The 20,464-nt window shown below is 43.9% G+C and overlaps 1 pseudogene; it reads left to right on the top strand.

Annotated features, from left to right (window-relative positions):
- The first annotated feature begins 3,279 nt into the window (after positions 1–3,279).
- LOC101054182 (glycine cleavage system H protein, mitochondrial pseudogene) lies at positions 3,280–19,422 on the top strand (annotated as a pseudogene).
- Positions 19,423–20,464: the final 1,042 nt, after the last annotated feature.

Genomic DNA, 20,464 nt, shown 5'->3' with positions numbered 1-20,464 from the left:
AGCATATGTAACTGTTGTTGTCAAATAGTTTAAGATACTATATAGAGAGTCAAAATAGGTTAAGTTTTGACAAATGGGCAGAACTAGATCAATGAACAGAATTAAGAAAAGGGCAGCTTTCAGCCCAAAATAGGGAAAACTTTTCAAACTATCAAAATTATTCAAAAAAGTAAACTACATAAAAAACACTAAGCTGTCCATCTATGAAAGCATTAAAAAAATAAGCTAGATAAGCACTTGCCAGAGATAGTGCAGACTCTTAACAACAGGTGGGAGGCAGTACTAGACCTCTCAGGTCTCCTTTCACTCAAATATTCAAATATTTATTAATCACCTGCTATAATCCTAGTAATGTGCCAGGTATACATAAGTGCACAAAACAGACAGGGTCCCTATGCTTTTTCCACTTACAGTCTAGTGTAGGAAATAGAGAAAAAGAAAAAATAATAATTACAAATCACAAGTGCTATAAGGGAAAATAATGAAATGCTACAGTAAAAATAACAAACTGAGCGTCAAGGAAGGCCTACCAGAGGGAGAATATTTAAAGTTGTGGACTAAAGAAGAGTTAAGCTATGCAGAGAGCGCTCTCAAGCAGTGGAGAGCCGCTTAATATATAAGCTGGGGAATGACACAATCTGATTTACATTTCTAAAAGATCACTCTGGCTGTTATATGGATAATGAAAAGGAAAGAAGAAAATGTAGAAGCAGGAAAATCAAGTAGGAAACTAGGTAGGAGTCCAGATGAGAAATGATGATAGACTAGGCTGGTGGAACTGGATGGATAAAAAGGCCTATCAAGTTTCTTTTTGTTGAAACAAGGTCTCTCTCTGTCTTCCAGACTGGAGTACAGTGGGGTGATCACAGTTTGCTGCAACCTCAATCTCCTGGGCTCAAACAATCCTCTCATCTCAGCCTTTCCAGAAGCTAGAACCACAGGTACATGCAACCACACCTGGTTAACTTTTTAATTTTTGTAGACAGGGGGTCTCACTGTGTTGCCCAACCTGGTCTTGACCTCTTGAGTTCAAGTGATCCTCCTGCCTCCCCAAGTGCTGGAATTACAGTCATGAACCCCTTCAACCCAGCCAAACAGAAAGGTTTCAAGATATATAGGGAAAACAGACACTACAGGACTCAGTGATGGGTTAAACACAAAGGATAAAGTTAAAAGAGAACCCAAATAAGCTTCAGATTTCTGGCTTGAACAACTAATGGGATTGTGATTTTCTGAGATAAGAAGGTTTGGTGGAGGCATGGATGTGAATCAAAACAGGAATCCAACTTTAAGTCTCCATGATTGTCTTTCTATCCTTAATAGAAAGTTTCTACTAAAAATTGTTCATGATTCATTCTTTACTCTTTTAAAAAACAGTCTGTGGAAGGGGAAATACTATAAAGGTGACTGGGCCAATTGCAAAAAAAATTAGAATACACGCCGGGTGCAGTGGCTCAAGCCTGTAATCCCAGCACTTTGGGAGGCCGAGGCGGGTGGATCACGAGGTCAAGAGATCGAGACTATCCTGGTCAACATGGTGAAACCCCGTCTCTACTAAAAATACAAAAATTAGCTGGGCATGGTGGCGCACGCCTGTAGTCCCAGCTACTAGGGAGGCTGAGGCAGGAGAATTGCTTGAACCCAGGAGGCGGAGGTTGCGGTGAGCCGAGATCACGCCATTGCACTCCAGCCTGGGTAACAAGAGCGAAACTCCGTCTCAAAAAAAAAAAAAAAAAAAAAGAAAAATCAGGACAATTTGTTTAAATCCAGATGTCAGAAGATGAGGCCTTACCAGGCTGCCTTCCTACAAGGTTCAAATTTGCAGAGCTCAGGGCACCTTGGGTCTTTGCCCAGGACATGTGCTCTTCTGTCAGCTGCAGCGCCTGTGCTCCCTGTGGGTCCTGTGGGCCTCTGGATTTGTGACTAGAGCCATCCCAGGTCTCCAAGAGAAGGAGACAAGGCCAAACACATCAGCGTCCTCACCTGTGCTCAGAGGAGAGGCAGGGAGGAAGGCAGTTTGGCCAGGCTGCTCTCAGGGATGGCTTAAGCTCAAGCCCTGCATCCCCAAGGCTTCCTGGAGGAGGGAAAGGTGGGCTTGGGCATGGCCACCCTGGCCTGGGTTGGCAGGACATGGGAAGGGCTGAAGCAGCACCTGGTGCGGTATGACCAGTCCCGCCAGAAGCTACTCACTTCAGAACCCCGTGTCTGCCCACACCCCCAATTCCCACTCACGGGCTGGGCTTGGAGAGACTCATCACCTTCGGGCTTTTCTGCCCATATTCCCAAGCACGTTTAGGATCTTTGTGCCCTGTGAACAGACACTGCGTGCAGGGCCTCTCCTCTGCCCTCCTTCCCACCCGCCCCACAGCCTCCCCTGCACCCCTGCCTTCCTTTAAGCAACTCAGCTGCCCTGGGAAAAGAAGACAAAGGGAGTGGCTGAATCCTGTCTCAGTCCAGGCGGGCCCTTGGCACAGTCACTGAGCGTGGATAGGAATCAAAGGCTGCCCATCCCTGGCACTTGGCCTGGCAGAAGTTAGACCACAGCCCCCAGAGGCCTAAATCCTTCTCAGGATTACTTTGCTCTGCCCAGTCCTCAGAGTGATGGATTCACAGCCCTCAAGCTCTCTGCTGGTTTTCTAAATGAATATGTACCACTTTTGGAATCACAGAAACATGTAAATACAAATGTTACTTCTACCTCCTTCAGTGTTTGTCCCTGGCTGTGGTTGTGTGTTCCTTGCAGAGCCCATGGGTTTGTGACACTAACTCAGGAGTCCCCATTATGTATATACGAAGGAGCCCCTGAATGTATATCAGCAGCTCCTACAGAGTCAGCACTTTGCGAGCAGACGTGGCGAGTGCAGGGTCCTGAGTGAGACCCGGGGTCCTGCGGGGAAATGGAGATGGTGGACAAGGTGACCGAGGAAGTCTGATGAGAAGGCGCAGCTGACCCAGGACCATGGAGGCAGGAGAAGGCAAGCTCGTCCCACAGAGCGGAGGGGAGAAATAGATAAGCCCCGTCAGTCTGACTTTGCTGAATGTCCTTCCCACCAGACTTCCTCTCCTGCCTCCCTCCCAGGCTCCTCTGGAGCAACTGCTCACCCTTTCTTGGGCATCCCTAGGTCTTTTTTCTTCATTCACTTGTGTCCCTTTAATGCCACCCCCTGCAGACACAGTGAGTTTTAGGGGGACACACCAACAAGGTGCCCACGTCAGTCATCACAGACACCACAATGCTCTCTCCAAGTTCCGTGCAGCCCTGGAGAACTGCGGCCGCAGATGGAAAGGGAACAAGAGCAAGGTGTGAAGACCGAGTCCGGAGAAGTCAGGAAGGAAAAAATAAGTGTGAAAACAGCAGAGACGGTGCCAGAACCTCATCTGCAGAGCACAAGGACTCAGGGCATCTTCATCGGAGGCTCGGAGAATCTGCCCAACCTTCCCTTGCCCTGGCCTCTAGCCACACTCTACACTAAAGAACACACTGATAACGCAGACCCACAGACTGGACTTGGAAGGGGCCACCAGGAGGCAGGTGGACGTCCAGAACCAGCAAGCACCAAGCACCAGAAAATGCCACCTCCAGCAATCAGTTCGTCATTTGTAAGCCAGCATCCATTTCACCTCAAATCCCTGTCTGTGTCACTTAGTTCTGACATATGCACGTATCCATCCAATACGTATCTACCAAACAGCTGCTGTGTGTCAGACACGTGCTTGATGTGACGACGCAGTACCAAGATCCTTTCCAGATACTGCTGGAAAATGTCCACTGTCTCTTTATCTCTTCATTACATTTGTGAGTAAAATACAGGTGTTAACAATAGCTAGGAAATCAAAGGTAGGAATTACAGTACAGCTGTGTCCAAGTAAGTGGAATCAGGTGTAATAATAAGTGTTATCAAGATAGCCCAGAAGATTCCTTTAAAATCTCTATAAGTCCTTACCACAAAACTAAACACTTATCCCAAGCTCTAGATCAGGCGTCCCCAAACTTTTTACACAGGCGGCCAGTTCACTGTTCCTCAGACCGTTGGAGGGCCGCCACATACTGTGCTCCTCTCACTGACCACCAATGAAAGAGTTGCCCCTTCCTGAAGTGCGGCGGGAGGCCAGATAAATGGCCTCAGGGGGCTGCATGCGGCCCACGGGCGTAGTTTGGGGACACCTGCTCTAGATAAATTCAGCGTGCACTCTGTGCTTCATTGTGTACTTGGTTTAATTGTATTTCAAGGGAATAATCCCCAACTGACTTTCAATACGTAGCCAATTTTAGCCCCATTCTGGATTTTTAAAAATTTCTATTTGACTTGGGAACCACTTTTTTTTTTCTTTTTTCTTTTCTTTCTCTCACGCTCTTTTTTAAACCACATAGCCCTGTGTAAGCAAACCACCATTATTTCTAAGAAGAGTTTTCCCTAAATTGCAATCCACATAGGAGGGCCCCATAACATGCACTCCTGTGGTGTGACCAGGCCCTGCTGTCCCCTCGCTGGGTAGCCTTGGGGGTCAAGACCGGCTCTGGTCCATCCCCTCCATCATCTCAGTCCCTGGGGGCTCTGACACAGGAGAAGGTTCTCAAACACTATCAAAATTTTTTTCTCCACACTAGATATTTGTGGTTGACTGAATGTTTGTGTCCCCTGAAATTCCTATGTTGAAACCCTAAAGCCAAGTGTGGCTGTACTGGAAATACAGTTAAATGAGGGCATAACAGTGGAGGCCTGATCCCATAATATTGTGTCCTTAAGAGACACCAGAGAGCCTGAACTCTCTCTTCCCCCACCCCACACAAACGTCCAGGAAAGACCATGTGAGCTTACTGTGAAAAGTTGGCCCAGCCCAAAGAGAGAGCCCTCACCAGACACCAACACCGCCGGCACCTTGATCTCGGACTTCCAGCCTCCAGAAACATGCGAGATAAATTTCTGTCGCTTGAGCCACCCAGTCTATGTATTTTGTTATAGCAGCTTTAATAAACTAATATAATGTTACATCAAAGCTCATCATTAAAGCAGATGATAGTGGAGGGGACCGACAGCCCAGCTGGTACCCCCAGCCCCAGAACACCCAGTGCCACTTCTGCAGAACCCTAGGATTGTACAAAACCCAATTTAAAAGTCACCAAATTTGGCATCTAAGATTCCTCCCACTCTAAGATCCATTGACTCTAGAATATATTTATTTTGCAAAGAAATGTAAGGACAGTAGAATATTATCACCCACCTCATCTTCTCTCTGGGAAAGATGGCTCTGCCTATTGCCAAATGGACCTGACATCACAAATAAAGTAGCAAGTTGTAACCAAGGTAAAGGACTGGGCCCTTCCCCAGACCTTCACTGGCACAATTCTCCTGGGGAGGGAAAGGGCTGTGCATTTGATTGGCTAGCAAAAAAGTAGATATCAATTAGATATCACCTGAACTATACAGTATCTGTATTCCTCCCCCTGCCACATCTTTATTTTTGAGATTGAAATTCACTCTTGTTGCCCAGGCTGGAGAGCAATGGTACAATCCCAGCTCACTGCAACCTCTGTCTCTCAGGTGCAAGTGATTCTCCTGCCTCAGCTTCCTGATTAGCCGAGATTACAGGCATCTGCCACCAAGCCTGGCTAATTTGGTATTTTTAGTAGAGACCAGGTTTCTTCATATTGGTCAGGCTGGTCTCAAACTCTTGACTTCAGAGTCCCGCCTCGGCCTCCCAAAGGGCTGGGATTACAGGCATGAGCCACCATGCCCAGCCTATATTTCCTCTTAAAGGGAAAAGGGATTCTGCAAATTTTCTACATAGATAAAAAAATTCATTGGCAGCCAGGCATGATGCCTTACACCTGTAATCCCAGCATTTTGGGAGGCTGAGGCAGGCAGATCACAAGGTCAAGAGATAGAGACCACTCCAGCCAACATGGTGAAACCCAGTCTCCACTAAAAATACAAAAATTAGCTGGGCATGGTGGCATACTCCTGTAATCATAGCTACTTAGGAGCCTGAGGCAGGAGAATTGCTTGAACCCAGGAGGCGGAGGTTGCTGTGAGTCAAGATTGTGCCATTGCACTCCAGCCTGGTGACAGAGGGAGATACCGTGTCAAAATAAATAAATAAATAAATAAATAAATAAATAAATAAATTGGCAAAGGGTTTGGTCTAATTTATTCATATCTTTCTTTTTGCCACAAAATTAATAGAATATCCGCTGTTCCCCCCAGTCCAATTCTCTCAAATACAAGCTCACTCTCCTTCCCACCACGACTGCCTCTCTTCTTGTGTTTCCTATCTATGTAAATGTCACTACTATCTGTCCTGTCATCTAAGGTAAAAGAAGAGAGAAGGAGGGAAAAGCAGAGATCTGACATGCATAAACACTCACTGGGGCCCAGAGAACGTGAGGGTGGAGCAGTGCTCAGCAGGTACCACGAGGTGGCAGTGCCCTCTCAATGATCGATGCATCCTGAGCCACCCACCCTGATGGTAGTGCCTCTCTGCAGAGCTGGGGGTCTCCTGGCAAGGCTGCTTGGATGGATAATTGATTCCTGAAGGATTTATGACACGCTTCCCTTTGCCTGCCCATGGTACAGAAGCCTGATGCTTAGCTGTTTCTACCTCAAATGATGACATGATTCCACATCTTTCTTAAAGGAAACAGAATGTCATGCCCATTGGCCAGAGGAGTCTTTGACGGCCCCGTGGAATCAGTCCCTTTTCTCTGCCTATAGAACAGCCATTGACTTTCTAGACAAATGGAGGCCTCCAAAGCCCCGCACACCACAGCATTTCTATAAGAGTTCTGGGTCTGAGTTTTGTCTTTGCCTGACTGATAAGTCAGGGCAGTCCCTGGATTTCTCCTATCTGGGATTGTTCACCTGAAAAGTGGTGATGATTACCCCGATGCTGCAATCATACGTGGAAGCACACTGCATACTATGGGGTGTGGGGCAAGAGGGTCCAGAGAAGCTGCCCACACCTCAGGCAGATGCAGAAAAAATGACATTTGGCAATTGTGAGCAGTGTTTCTAAGGTAACGAGGCCTCAAAAAGCCCTGGATGAAGGCCAGAGACATAATCCTTAAGTCTTCCCTCTGTTCCTGGTTGAGATAACTTGCTGCTCCCCTCTTAAGCTGCTCCTTGGCCCAACACCACACACCTGCTCTTCCCTCCCTCCACCTGGCAGCTCTCACAATGGCCTCCATTGTCCCCTGCACAGCATCCTCAGCTCAGCTGCTCTGCCCTCTGCAGCTGTCCAACACATGCACCGCCTTCGCCTTCTAGATCACAGCCCGCTTGGCAGATTGAAAAGGGCTCAGCTTGGGTGTTGGAAAGCCCTGGGCATGAATCCAGGATTCACCATTTATTCAATGTGACAAAGATTCTCTGCTTGACCAAATTTGAGTCAGGCTCTTGAACCTTCTCCTACACCCATCTATGCACTTACTTGTAACACCCAGTTGTAGCAAAGAACCCTATTAAGTTAGTTTAGCAAGAACCATCAATCCCTCAATATCTGATCACGTTTTTCAATCTGTCCCATCCCCCAGGTGATCTCTGATCACCCTGGCCTGTCTTTCACAAGAATCTTGTTTGATAGGTTCAGCCAGAATCCCCTTTATTCTTGATGTTTTGTCTTAGTAAATTTCCATTCAGCAAACCACACCCTGCTCCTGGGCTGTTACTCCCCACTTGTCCATCTCTCTCGCCCAATGCAACATTCCATTGCAGCTGTCCCTACACCTATAGCAATGGTCCTGAATAAAGTATTTACCATGCTTTCACAGTGTTTTTGAATAGTATTTTTTAACAAATGTCTAAAAAAGTTTGAACAAATTTCTTATCTCTGAGTTTGTTCCACATCCACAAAATGGACCCATTTGGGTGACATACTTTAAAGCACATGGTACATGGTAGGTGCTCAATTGATACTAGATACGTTCCATCAGGGACTTCATCATCTACTCTCACTCAAGAAAAGGGTGTGTAGGAGAATTACCATAATTGAAGGGCAATTACACACCACAGGTGTCCCAACTACTCCATCATTTAATCCCCGCAACATTCTCAAAATCACAGTTCTCAACTGTGTTTGCACATTTGAATCACCTGGGGCCTGGTGACTCAGTGTGTTGTCCCTGCACCAGAAGCCCCAACGTCATTTAGGAGTTCGCTAGAAATGTCTCAGGGTTGGGCGCGGTGGCTCATGCCTGTAATCCCAGCACTCTGGGAGGCTGAGGTGGGAGATCACTTGAGTCCAAGAGCTCAAGAACAGCCTAGGCAATATAGCAGGGCCTTGTCTCTGTAAATGCACACATACATACATAATGCATACATACATAAAATACAATAATTAAAAAAGAAATGTTTTGGGCCCTCAGGTCTCAGGGCCCAGCTCAGAACTCCTTAATCCAAATCCTTATTTTAGCAACTCCCCAGAGGTGGTTGGTGCACACCTTAAAACTTGAGAAGCACCAGAGAGCTTTACAGTTATAGCTGTCTAGGTCCCTGGTACAGAGATTCTGATGTAATAGGTTTAAAAGGCTGGCGGGCTTGGGCTTTTTAAGCTCCCAGGTGATTCTAATATGCAGCCATGAGTGGGAAACACCGCTTTTGGGAGATGGTATGAACAGTTCTGTTTCATGAAGAGTGATTCAGCTGAGCTTCACTCTGAGTTATCTCTGAGGCCATTGTTTGCTGTTCTTTATGAATATATATTTCTCTCTAGACGTTCATTCCTCTTCACTTGCTCTTGTTCATTGGCTTGCTCTCATCTTTCCCTTACTAGTCCCTCCAAATTCCAAAGACCATAGGTCAGCCGGAGAGCCTCAGCCCAAGTCTTTCCATTTTATCATCATGATATCCTCTACAAGATAATAGGGCCAGGGTTTTTAGTGGAGACATTAAAGCATAAGAGGCTAAAAATACTGCTTAAGGTTGTACAGTAAATGAGAAAGCTTGGTTTCTGCCTCCGGGCACAGGGATTTTTGGTTATCAATGCAGGCAGTGCAATCTAGGATGCTGTAGGAAGCATGTCTCAAACTCTTAGGTGCACGCAAATCACCTGGGATCTTGTTAAACACAGACTCTGCTTCAGTAGGCCTGAGTAGGGATCAACGGTGCATTTCTTCTTCTTCTTCTTTTTTTTTTTTTTTTTTTTGAGATGGAGTCTCACTGTCGCCAGGCTGGAGTGCAGTGGCACGATCTTGGCTCACTGCAACCTCCACCTCCTAGGTTCAAGCAATTTGCCTTGCCTCAGCCTCCCAAGTAGCTGAGACTACAGGCATGTTTTACCACGCCCACCTATTTTTCATATTTTTAGCAGACAGGGTTTCACTGTGTTAGCGATGATGGTCTTGATCTCCTGACCTCGTGATCCACCTGCCCTGGCCTCCCAAAGTATTGGGATGCCCAAGGGTGCATTTCTGACAAACTCCCAAGTAAATCGATGTTACTGAAGTTGCAGTGTGTTCAGCCAAAGCAACAGATTATGATCCTAGCTGCCCCTCTGTCACTTCCCAGCCTCTGACTGGGTGTTCATTGTCTCTGACCTGCCAGATGATTCAGATCAATGTTTGAAGTTGTGTCATTGGACTCAGCTCTGAAGACCTCCATGCCAGGCCTAAAGTGCCACTTGGGGGCACTCTGGGTGCCCCTCCCTATGGCATTTCCTGTTGTAGAGCAGCTGTTGGGTGTTCAACATTCAACGACAATTCAACAAATATTTTTGAGCCTACCTATAAGTCAGGGACAAAGTTTAAACGAGACAGACAAGGCCCTCATGAGGGGCTTACCTTGTACTGACAATAAACAAATGTATAAAAGAGATCGTTACAAAATGTGATAAGCACTTTGGAGGACATAAACTAGGGATCAGATAGGGAAGCTGGGAGAGGTGGTCAGGAAAGACCTCTGAGGAGGTGATATTGGAGCTGTGACTTAAAGGTTCAGAATAAAGCAGTCAGGTGAGGGCAAAAGGGAAATATTTCAGGCAGGGGGAACAGCAAGTGGGAAAGGGCATGGCTGTTCAAGGACCACGAAGAGGTAAGAGGCTGGGGCAGAGAGCCCAAAGAGAAGCAACAGGAGACACAGGGGCCATGTCCATCCAGTAGGACTGGCGGGGACGGGGAAGGAGAAGAGTGAGTTTTATTTTAAGAGCAAATGAAAATCTTTGAAAGGTTTTTTATCAAGAAAGTAACCAGATCTGGTTTCCATTTTTAACTGATCTCTCTGGCTGCTGTTTGGGGGCTACATTGAACAGTAGAGGCTGGAAAGTGAAGTAAGGATTTTTACAATAGCCCAGAAGTCCAGACCAAAGATGCTGCTGCCTTGAACTAGATGGTGGTGACGGTAACAGTGAGATATGGACAGATTTGGTGTACAGTTTTGAAAACAGATATTACATGACTTGCTAGTGGTTTAAGTAAGTTTATCAGTCTGGGTGCTTTTGATTTCAGGTAACAGAAAATCTAAATACTAACTGTCTTTGAAAAATAAGCACAACTTACAGATTCACACAAATGAAATGTGGAAGAGTGGAGTCTTCAGGCAAGGTTTGATCAGGACTCCAGCTTTATTTTTCCGATTCTCAGGCCTACCCTTTCTTTCTCCCACTCCCTATGTGTCCATTCATCCTTATGCTGACTTTATTAATAACTGCAGGATGGCTCCAAGAACATATACATACATGATTGTGAGTAGGTTCTGTTCACATACAGGAGGAATAGGAGGAAGCAAGCATCATTCTGAACAACCATAAAACAAAAATCTTGAGTTGGGGCTGGATTGGACCACTTTTTATTTTAGACAAAGTTTTGTTTTGTCACTCAGGCTGGAGTGCAAGTGGCATGGTCTCAGCTCAGTGCAACCTCCGCCTCCTGGGTTTAAGCAATTCTCCTGCCTCAGCCTCTTGAGTAGCTGGGATTACAGGTGCCTGCCAGTGTGCCAGCTAATTTTTGTGTTTTTAGTAGAGACAGGGTTTCGCCATGTTGGCCAGGCTGGTCTCAAAGTCCTGACCTTGTGATCCGCCCACCTCAGCCTCCCAAAGTGCTGGGATTACAGGCATGGGCCACCTCAACCAGCCAGTTGGACAACTTCTAAACAAATTCCTGTTTCCAGGAGAATTAACATGATAGTTGGCTTAATACTCCCATTAATCCCCAGTTGCCAATGGATTGATTAGCTTAGCTTAGATGGGAGTTACTGGAAACAATCACCATAGATAAGGGAGTGACATTATTTTAATTTACTTGGGCCAATAAAGGTAGGAATGTAGTCAGTCCTGTTACACAAATGACATAGTTGGCTGAGTAGTGGGGGAGGGCAGGATGGATGCTGAAGAGAAAATTCCTATTTTCATGTGTAAATGAGGTGAGGTTTGAGGACATGGGAGTATATCAGGATGGTACCTAGGGTTTTGGAGGTGCCATATACTAAGATGAGAAAGACAAACCAGGCTTGGGGTAGGGTAAATACAGATGTCTCTTAGATCCTCAGGTATCTGAGTCTAGGGAGCATCTGGAAATAGGAGCAAGAGCTGAAGGGAGTTGTCCTGGGTGGAGTCACCCACATCACATGACGTCCTCTAGGTGTAGGACAGAGTGACAAACTTTCAGCCACTAGCACAGTCTCTCCCTGACAGCTTAGGAGTCAGAAGAAAAACCCTGTGATGACAGGATTAGAACTAGTGATTCTCTAAACCAAATAAAGCCATGAGCATCAATATTCTGCTACTAAAGGAATAAACGAAGATCTAAATGAATACATTACAATTAAACATCTTTTTCATGTCTTTTGTTCGAGCAATCCTCAGAACAATGAAAGAAAGGTAGCAGGAAGAGAATTTAGAATCCCATTTTTCAGATGAAAAAGTTGAGATGTGCACAGGTTACGTGGTAACCTCAGATCCACCAGGGCCTGAGTTTGAAATTCATCGTCTTGATCCTAAATCTAGTCCCCATGCCCTGAAGATCCAAACATCTATGATCAGATAAATCTGTTCCTGGAGACAATATATCTATAATCAAAGATACTCTGTGACTCAAGTCAGCACATGCTAAGACTTTTTCAGATGCTGTGGGAAGTGACTTAACAGGGAGGCAGCAGGTGAGATAGAAAGAATCTTGGTCTCCTGGTGAGAAAAGACACCTGCTTTGGAGTTCCAGCTTTACTGCTCCTGTCCTGTGTGACTTTGGGTGAGTCACTGAATTTTTCTGGGCTGCATTTTCATTTATGATGGGTTGGATCAGATCAATTGTTCTCAAACTTAAAAAAAAAAAAAAAAAAAAAAAAAACTGAAGCAATCCTTAGGTCACTGGTTGAATTCCAAATGGAAGAAGGTGCTTTACACTTCAGCTGGGCGTGGTGGCTCACACCTGTAATCCCAGCACTTTGGGAGGCAGAGGCAGGCAAATCACTTGAGGTCAGGAGTTCAAGACCAGCCTAGCCAACATGATACAAACCCATCTTCATCAAAAAATACAAAAATTAGATGGGAATGGTGGTGTGTGCCTGTAATTCCAGCTACTTGGGAGGCTGAGACCGGAGAATCACTTGAACCTGGGAGGTGGAGGTTGCAGTGAGCCAAGATCGTGCCACTGCATTCCAGCCTGGGCAACAAAGTAAGACTTCATCTCCCTCCACCAAAAAAAAAAAAAAAAAAAAAAAAAAAGCATTTTCTTTGGGAAAAAGAATACACATGCCAGGAAACATAAATAAATCCTAGCATAACTTCTCCTATCAAATGTTTAAGATGGTGAATGGGGAAAATCCTCCACCCCCAGGACTATCATCTTGGAAATCTTCAATGCACTCTGCTTTGCTTTCTAGGAGTCTCTGGGTTGCATCTCTTTCTAGGTAAGTCCTGAGATTGCCTGCCTTCCCCTAGTTCTAATGCCCCAACTTTTCCAGGAAAACGGATTCACAGTACTTCTCTTCACACCTGGCCAGTGCCACAGGCAGCAGGTGTTCTCTGTTCACAGTGTTCTTACTGCATGAGCCCCATGGATAGAGCACCTTGTTGTTCAGCCTACCTGGGTTTAAAGAAGGCCTTTGTAGAAGCTCAGGCATTAGAAAGCTGCAGACACCATTGTTTATCAGTTGCTGTTAGCAGGTGTGTTTGCCAACCCTTGCTGGAGTTAAACAGGGAGTGATTAAAGAACTCCTTGAAGTTAGGAAGGCACGAAGAATAAACACTCATAATTATGAAACATCAGAGTCTAACCTTTAATTATGAGCTTTCTATGTGTCAACATATCCAAGCCTCTGAACAATACTGAGATTAAAATATTATGATCTAAAGTTTTATTGTCTGCATTACATATGTGAGAATACTGAAGTTAAATTTATAAAACTCTAGCAGAAAACATAGGCGTAAACTTTAATGACCTTGGCTTAGGCAATGGTTGCTTACATACAATAACAAAAGCACAAGCCAAACACAGTAGAAATGGCTAAACTGGACTTTTTGAAAATTAAGAACATTTGTGCTTCAAAAAATACTCAAGAACATGAAAACAGCCCACAGACTGAAGGAAACATTCGGAAATTATATATCTCATAAGTCACTAGTATCCAGAATATATTTTAAAACTCATATTTCAACAGAAAAAGGATAAATAACCAGTTTTTTAATGGTCAAAGAAATTTGTATAGATATTTCTCCAAAGAGTTACGCAAGTGGCCAATAAGCCCATGAAAATTGCTCAACATCGTTAGTTATTAGAGAAATGCAAATCAAAACCATAATGAGATGCCATTTCATATCTACTAGAATGGCAAAAATAAAAAAGGTAATAATAATAAGTGTTGGCAAAGATCTGAATGTGCTGGAAACTTTATACATTGCTAGTAAGAATGTTAAATCGTATGGCATTTTGGAAAACAATTTGAAAGTTCCTCAAAAAATAAAAAAAATACCATTATCATCTGCTCAGCAATTCTACTTCTAGGTACATACCCAAGAGAATTGAAAACATATTTCTACACAAAGTCTTGTATACCTATTCATAGCAACATTATTTACAATAGACAAAACGTGGAAACAACCCAAATGTCAATCAGCTGATGAATGGATAAGTAAAATGTAATTTATCCATACAAGGAAATATCATTCAGCTGTTAAAAAAATGAAGTGTTGATACATGCTGCAATATCAACAAACACTGAAAGAAGCCAGACACAAAAGATCACATGTTGAATTATTTCATTTATATAAATTGTCCAGAATAGGAAATTTTATAGACAGAAAGTAAGTTAGGGGTTGCCAGGGGCTGGGAGAACAGAAGTTTGAGAGGTGATTGCTACCAGGTATGAGGCCTATTTTGGGGATATTCAAAACGTTCTGAGATTAAATAGTGGTCATGATTTTATAACTTTATGAATATACTGAAAGCCACTGAATTGTACATTTTAAAAGAATGAATTCTATGGTATATAAATATCTTAATAAAATTAATAATTCATTAAATTAACTAATGGAAAGTACAATGGGAACTCAGAAAAGATGAAACTCAAAAGTAGCAGGAGGGATCCAGAAAGGATTCCCTGAGGAGGTGACACAAGTCCTCCTCTTAACACTGAAGGCCCTGAAGCATAGTACGTGCACAATTATTTTCAAAACTAATGGCTCAGCAGAGCAGAAAGGTCTTACTTCACATCCTGATACTCCTTCCCAGTGCATTCCTCTCCTCTGTACAGGCTTTACGTAATAATCACAAAATCCCTCAAGCCCCATCTGTTCACCTATTTTTTAGTAGAAGCTTCTCCTACACCTAAATACATTTTTTATTGTCATTTTAAAAATCAATTTCTACAGACATCTTGCACAAAAATTCTCATATTTCTCCCATGTTCAAGTTCGGAGCTGGGTGGGAAAAATTGCCCATGGGGATATAAGGGAAGGGGGCTACGGGAGGCTGAATGTCAGGGTGTAAGGGGCATTATTCCATGACTGAATTGTAGCATGGTTTTACTAAGCACTATGCTTCAGCATAACAGAGCCGCAGAAGCAAAGCTGATAAGGATGTCATGGCCCAATGCCACGATCCATTGGGTGTGTATTGATCTGAAGAGGAGACAGAAGACAGAAACAACAGGCAGGCAGTGGTGAAAGCCTCCACGTGGATTCATGAAGGACAGATTTGGAAATGGGCAGTGCTGGGAGGAGCAGAATTGTAACTCAAGGTCCCGAAGCAAAGAATGTTCACATTTAGAACAGGAGATGGCTTCCCCTCTGACTTTCTGGACCTTCATATTGCTGAGGTTTGAGAAAATCCCATCCTTTTAGTTGGGGTGTTTTTGAGATGAGGGTAAAGGCACTGACTGAAGGCCATTGGAGCTTAAGTGATAAATGAAAGTGGGGGGAATGACATGACATGAGACTAGACAAGAGATAGGGTCCAGATCACAGAAACCCTTAGAGACCAGGTTGAAGATCTGGGGCTCACCGGGTGCAGTGGTGTGAGCCTATAATCCAAGCACTTTGGAAGGGCAAGGCAGGAGGATCTCTTGAGCCCAGGAGTTCAAGACCAGCTTGGGCAACACAGCAAGACTCTATCTACAAATAAAAACATTAAATATTTAGCTGGGCATGGTGGTGAACACCTGTAACCTCAGCACTTTGGGAGGCCAAGGAAGATGGATTGCTTAAGCCCTGGAGTTTGAGGCTGTAGTGAGCTATTATTGTGCTACTGCACTCCAGCCTGGGTAACAGAGGGAGAACTTGTCTCAAAAAAAAAAAAAAGAAAGAAAAAAAGATGTGGGGCTTGACGCTAACTGTAACTGGAGATATTGAAAGGGTTTAAGCAGAAGCTGATATAATCCAATTTCTATTTTGGCATTCTGGCACAAAGAACCATCCATCCATCCAGGTGGAGTGGATGCAGGGAGTACAATTAAGGCTATTTATGGACATTCAGGTGAAAGATGTTGATGGCTTGAACCGTGGTAGCAGCAGTAGAAATGAAGAAAAGAGCAACAGAAGGTGACTGGGCTTATGGGGGAAGGTAATGGGTTCTGTCTGGGATTGTTATGGTTGAGGTATCTTTGTGACAGCCAAGTAGAGATTTAGAGAAGCCAATTGGATATGAGATTTTGCAGCTCAGAGAAGTCTGGGTGGGGATATCGATGTGTAAGTCTTTGCTATGGAACTGATAACTGAAGCGATGGTGGTGGATGAGGTTTCCCAGGGAAAGGTTTTAGATGGAGGAGAGAAAAGAGCCTGACAGAGCCTTGAGGAATCCACTATACTTAATGGCCTGGTGGGGAGGAAGAGTCTGCAAAGGGGACAAGAATGAGTATCCAGAGCACCAGGAAGAAAACCTAGAGTGGGGGTGTCCCAAAGTAGAAGGAAGAGGGTATTTCAAGGAAAAAAAATGGTCAAGTAAAGTATGGGTGGACAGATGCCCACTGGATTTGGTGACTCGGTGGCCTTCATTGACCTGAGCAAGAGCTGTTTCAGTCAGGAGAAGAGAATAGAAGCCAGACTGGAAATACAAGTGCTTGTTTTGCCAGACATGGAGGCACACACCTGTAATTCCAGCACTTGGGCTGAGGCAGAAGGATCATTTGAGACCAGGAGTTTGAGACCAGCCTAAGCAACAGAGTAAGACACTGCTTCTATTTTAAAAAACAATTTTTTTTTTTAGTAGAAATAAAGTGTTTGTTTTGAGAAACTTTGACTGAGATAGAAGAGAGAAACAAAATAACACAAGAGAGGGGAAGTCCTGTGTGCTTTTGTTTAACAAAGTGAAACTTGAGCCAGTTTAAATGTTCATGGGAAAGGTTGATTGAGAAGTAATTAAATATATGGGAAAGATAAGCAATCATTAATGGCCTAGGGTTCAGAGAAGAGGAAGTGAGGAGGACCCCATGTAGCAGGATAGAAAGGTTGAAGGGGACAAATCTGGATTCATTTGTGGGATTGGTGTTAGAAATTTGAGGAGATTCCCATTTGATGATTTCAATTTTCTTTGAGAAGAGAAAAATCTGCTGTTAGCAAAGCAGGAAATAAGATGGTTGGAAGGTTGAAAGAATGAAGTTTAAGATAGTAGTTGAATTTCAGGGAAGAGAACTGCAGATGCCACAAAAGTACAGGAGGCCATGTTCAACATCATTTGGCGTTAGAGAAATGCAAATTAAAATCACAGAGAGAGAACTGCTTCCAAGGAAACGAAATAGAAGCACCCTTCTCTATTCTTCCTGCTAAGTGCCACTGAAAACCCTCGACATTTTATATATAAAACAAACACAGGAAACTGAAAGACGCAGAGAAGGAAAAATTGCTGAGAGCTCTCCAGACGGAAGAATGACACAGTGGTGAGTTCCCTGGATTTTCTTTTTGCCTCATTTATCACAGTTTTGAAACTGAAGAAGCCAGTGGCTCAGTCAAGATAATTCATGCAGACCAAAAAAAAAAAAAAAAAAAAAAAATACAGCCCCAATAAAGGCCTTATGTGTTTAGCCAAATAATCTGGAAAGGGGCAGCCTAGCAAGGCAGAAAACTTTTAGACAATAACTGTCCCACTCCAGCAAAACATGATGAAAAAGACCATGGCCCCTATCACCACCAGCCCAGGTGAGGTTGAATGTGGAGCCTAGACTTACACTCTGGCAGGACTGTAAAAAGGCACCAAAGACCCCTTTTGAGTCAGGTAAGTCCAAGTAGGGAACTGAGAATTTTATTCTCAACAACCGGTAATGAGGCCACTCCTGATTGTCAATGAGCACCACGTGGGCAGCCTGGACTTCCACATCTACCCGGCAGTAAGGAGGGGCCTCACCTGACCTCAGATGTCGACAGAGGCGAGGTGGAGAACCGAGGCTTCTACTTCCACCTGGAAGTAACAAGGCGGTGACCCCTCCTTCCTTTGCCAGAGAAGTGCCAGGGCATGCCAGCTAAAACAGAAAGTTTAAGTAAGACCCACAGGTTCATATTATAGGAAAATATCCAGATTTCAAGTAAAAATTACTGATCACACAAAGAACCAGGAAGATCTCAAACTAGATAAAAAATAAAAAGACAATTATAGAGGCCAACACTAAGATAAGAAAGAGGTTAGGATTAGGCCGGGCGCGGTGGCTCAAGCCTGTAATCACAGCACTTTGGGAGGCCGAGGCGGGTGGATCGCGAGGTCAAGAGATGGAGACCATCCTGGTCAACATGGTGAAACCCCGTTTCTACTAAAAAAAAATACAAAAAATTAGCTGGACATGGTGGCACGTGCCTGTAATCCCAGCTACTCAGGAGGCTGAGGCAGGAGAATTGCCTGAACCCAGGAGGCGGAGGTTGCGGTGAGCCGAGATCGCGCCATTGCACTCCAGCCTGGGTAACAAGAGCGAAACTCCGTCTCAAAAAAAAAGAAAGAAAGAAAGAGGTTAGGATTATCTGATAAAGACTTTAAAGCAGCCATGATTAATTAATTAATTAATTAATTAATTAATTTTGTGTGTGTGTGTGTGTGTGTGTTTTGAGACAGACTCTTGATCTCCTGTCGAGGCTAGAGTGCGATGGCCTGGTCTTGGCTCACTGCAGCCTCCACCTCCCAGGTTCAAGCAATTTTCGTGCCTCAGCCTCCTGAATAGCTGTGATTACAGGCACATACCACCACGAGCGGCTAATTTTTTGTACTTTTAGTAGAGACAGGGTTTATCCATTTTGGCCAGGCTGGTCTCAAACTTCTGGCCTCAAGCAATCCACCTGCCTCCCAAAGTGTTGGCATTACAGGCATGAGCCACCGCGCCTGGCCCATATTTTAACAAACTATTGGAACATGCATGAAACAAATGAAAATAATTAGAAAAACTCATCTAAGAAATAGATGATGTAAAGAAAAAACTCTGGGCCCCACTCCACCTCCCCGTGCGGGTGGCCGAGGCGTAGCGCCGCGACCCGGGTAACCCTGCGAACATGGCCTGCGAGCGGCGCGGAACCTGCGGGCTGTGCTCTGCACCCTGCGCGCGGTCCGGTCACCCGCCGCGTCCTGCCCGCCGAGGCCCTGGCAGCTGGGGGCGGGCGCCGTCCGGAAGCTGCGCACGGGACCCGCTCTGCTTTCGGTGCGTAAATTCACAGAGAAACATGAATGAATAACAACAGAAAACGGTGTTGGAACAGTGGGAATCAGCAATTTTGCACAGGAAGCGTTGGGAGATGTTGTTTACTGTAGTCTGCCTGAAGTTGGGACAAAATTGAATAAACGATGAATTTGATGCTTTGGAAAGTGTGAAAGCTGCTAGTGAACTTTATTCTCCTTTATCAGGAGAAGTCACCGAAATTAATGAAGCTCTTGCAGAAAATCCAGGACTTGTAAACAAATCTTGTTGTGAAGATGGTTGACTGATCAAGACGACACTGAGTAACCCTTCAGAACTAGATGGACTTATGAGTGAAGAATCGTATGAGAAATACATAAAATCTATTGAGGAGTGAAAATGGAACCGCTAAATAAACCAGTAGGATTTAAGGCAACCCAGCAGAGTTGTCTTAAATTAGTGGTGGGTAGAAGACTTAGAATAGCAACTTTTAGCATTACTGATGGGGAAAAATCTATTGTTGACCCTGCTATTGAAAGACAATGCCCTTTAACTTTCTAATGATTATACATAAACATAATACATGTCTTTTTCACAATATCCTATGATTTTTAGACTAGGCTTTAGTATTCAGAATTCATGAAATTATCCATGTTAAAAACTAGTTATAAAAATTACATAATCCAGAGATAATGTTGTTATTCTTAAGCCTTATATGATATTGTAACTTAGTGTACATCCATACGTGGATTTGGGGTGAAATACTTAATGATCTGTCCACTGGAAATAACTGGGAGTGAAGGAGTTTTTGTTGCTTGTACAGTGTCAGATGAAGAATAACACTACCTTAATTTTGCAATACACTGCATTTGCTGGTGCTATTTTTATACAGTGAAGCAACAGCTTTGCAGCAAAATAAAATACTTCTTTATTAAAAAAAAAGAAAAAAGAAAAAACTCTGAATGGGCTTAACAGCAGAATAGAGGGGAGAAAAGAAACACTGAACAAAATAAAGCAGGTGCAGCTATGCTAATATCAGGTAAAGTAGATGTCAGAGCAAAGAAAATTGCCAAAGAGAGAAGAGCACCCTATATGTGATAAAGTGCAAATCCTTCGAGAAGACTTAATAATTCTGGATGTACCAAATACCAGAGCTGAAAAATACGTGAAGCAAAAACTGATAGAATCGAAAGCAGAACTCAACAATGGAAACTTCAACAACTTCTCAATCATTGTGAGAACAACTGGGCAGAAAATAAGCCAGGATGTACAAGAACTAAATATGACACCAAGGAATAGTATCTAATCAACATTTATAGAATGCTCCACTCACAGCAACATATACTTTACATATATGTTTACATACATACATACATATATACAACAATACATATACTTTTCAAATGCCCACAGAACATATACTAAGATAGGTAATATGTTGTGTCACGGAGTGC

Source organism: Saimiri boliviensis, chromosome 12 (genome assembly GCF_048565385.1).
Source record: "Saimiri boliviensis isolate mSaiBol1 chromosome 12, mSaiBol1.pri, whole genome shotgun sequence".
Taxonomy (NCBI): domain Eukaryota; kingdom Metazoa; phylum Chordata; class Mammalia; order Primates; family Cebidae; genus Saimiri; species Saimiri boliviensis.
Note: the sequence above shows the minus strand (reverse complement) of the source record. Positions and strands in the feature narration are given on the sequence as shown.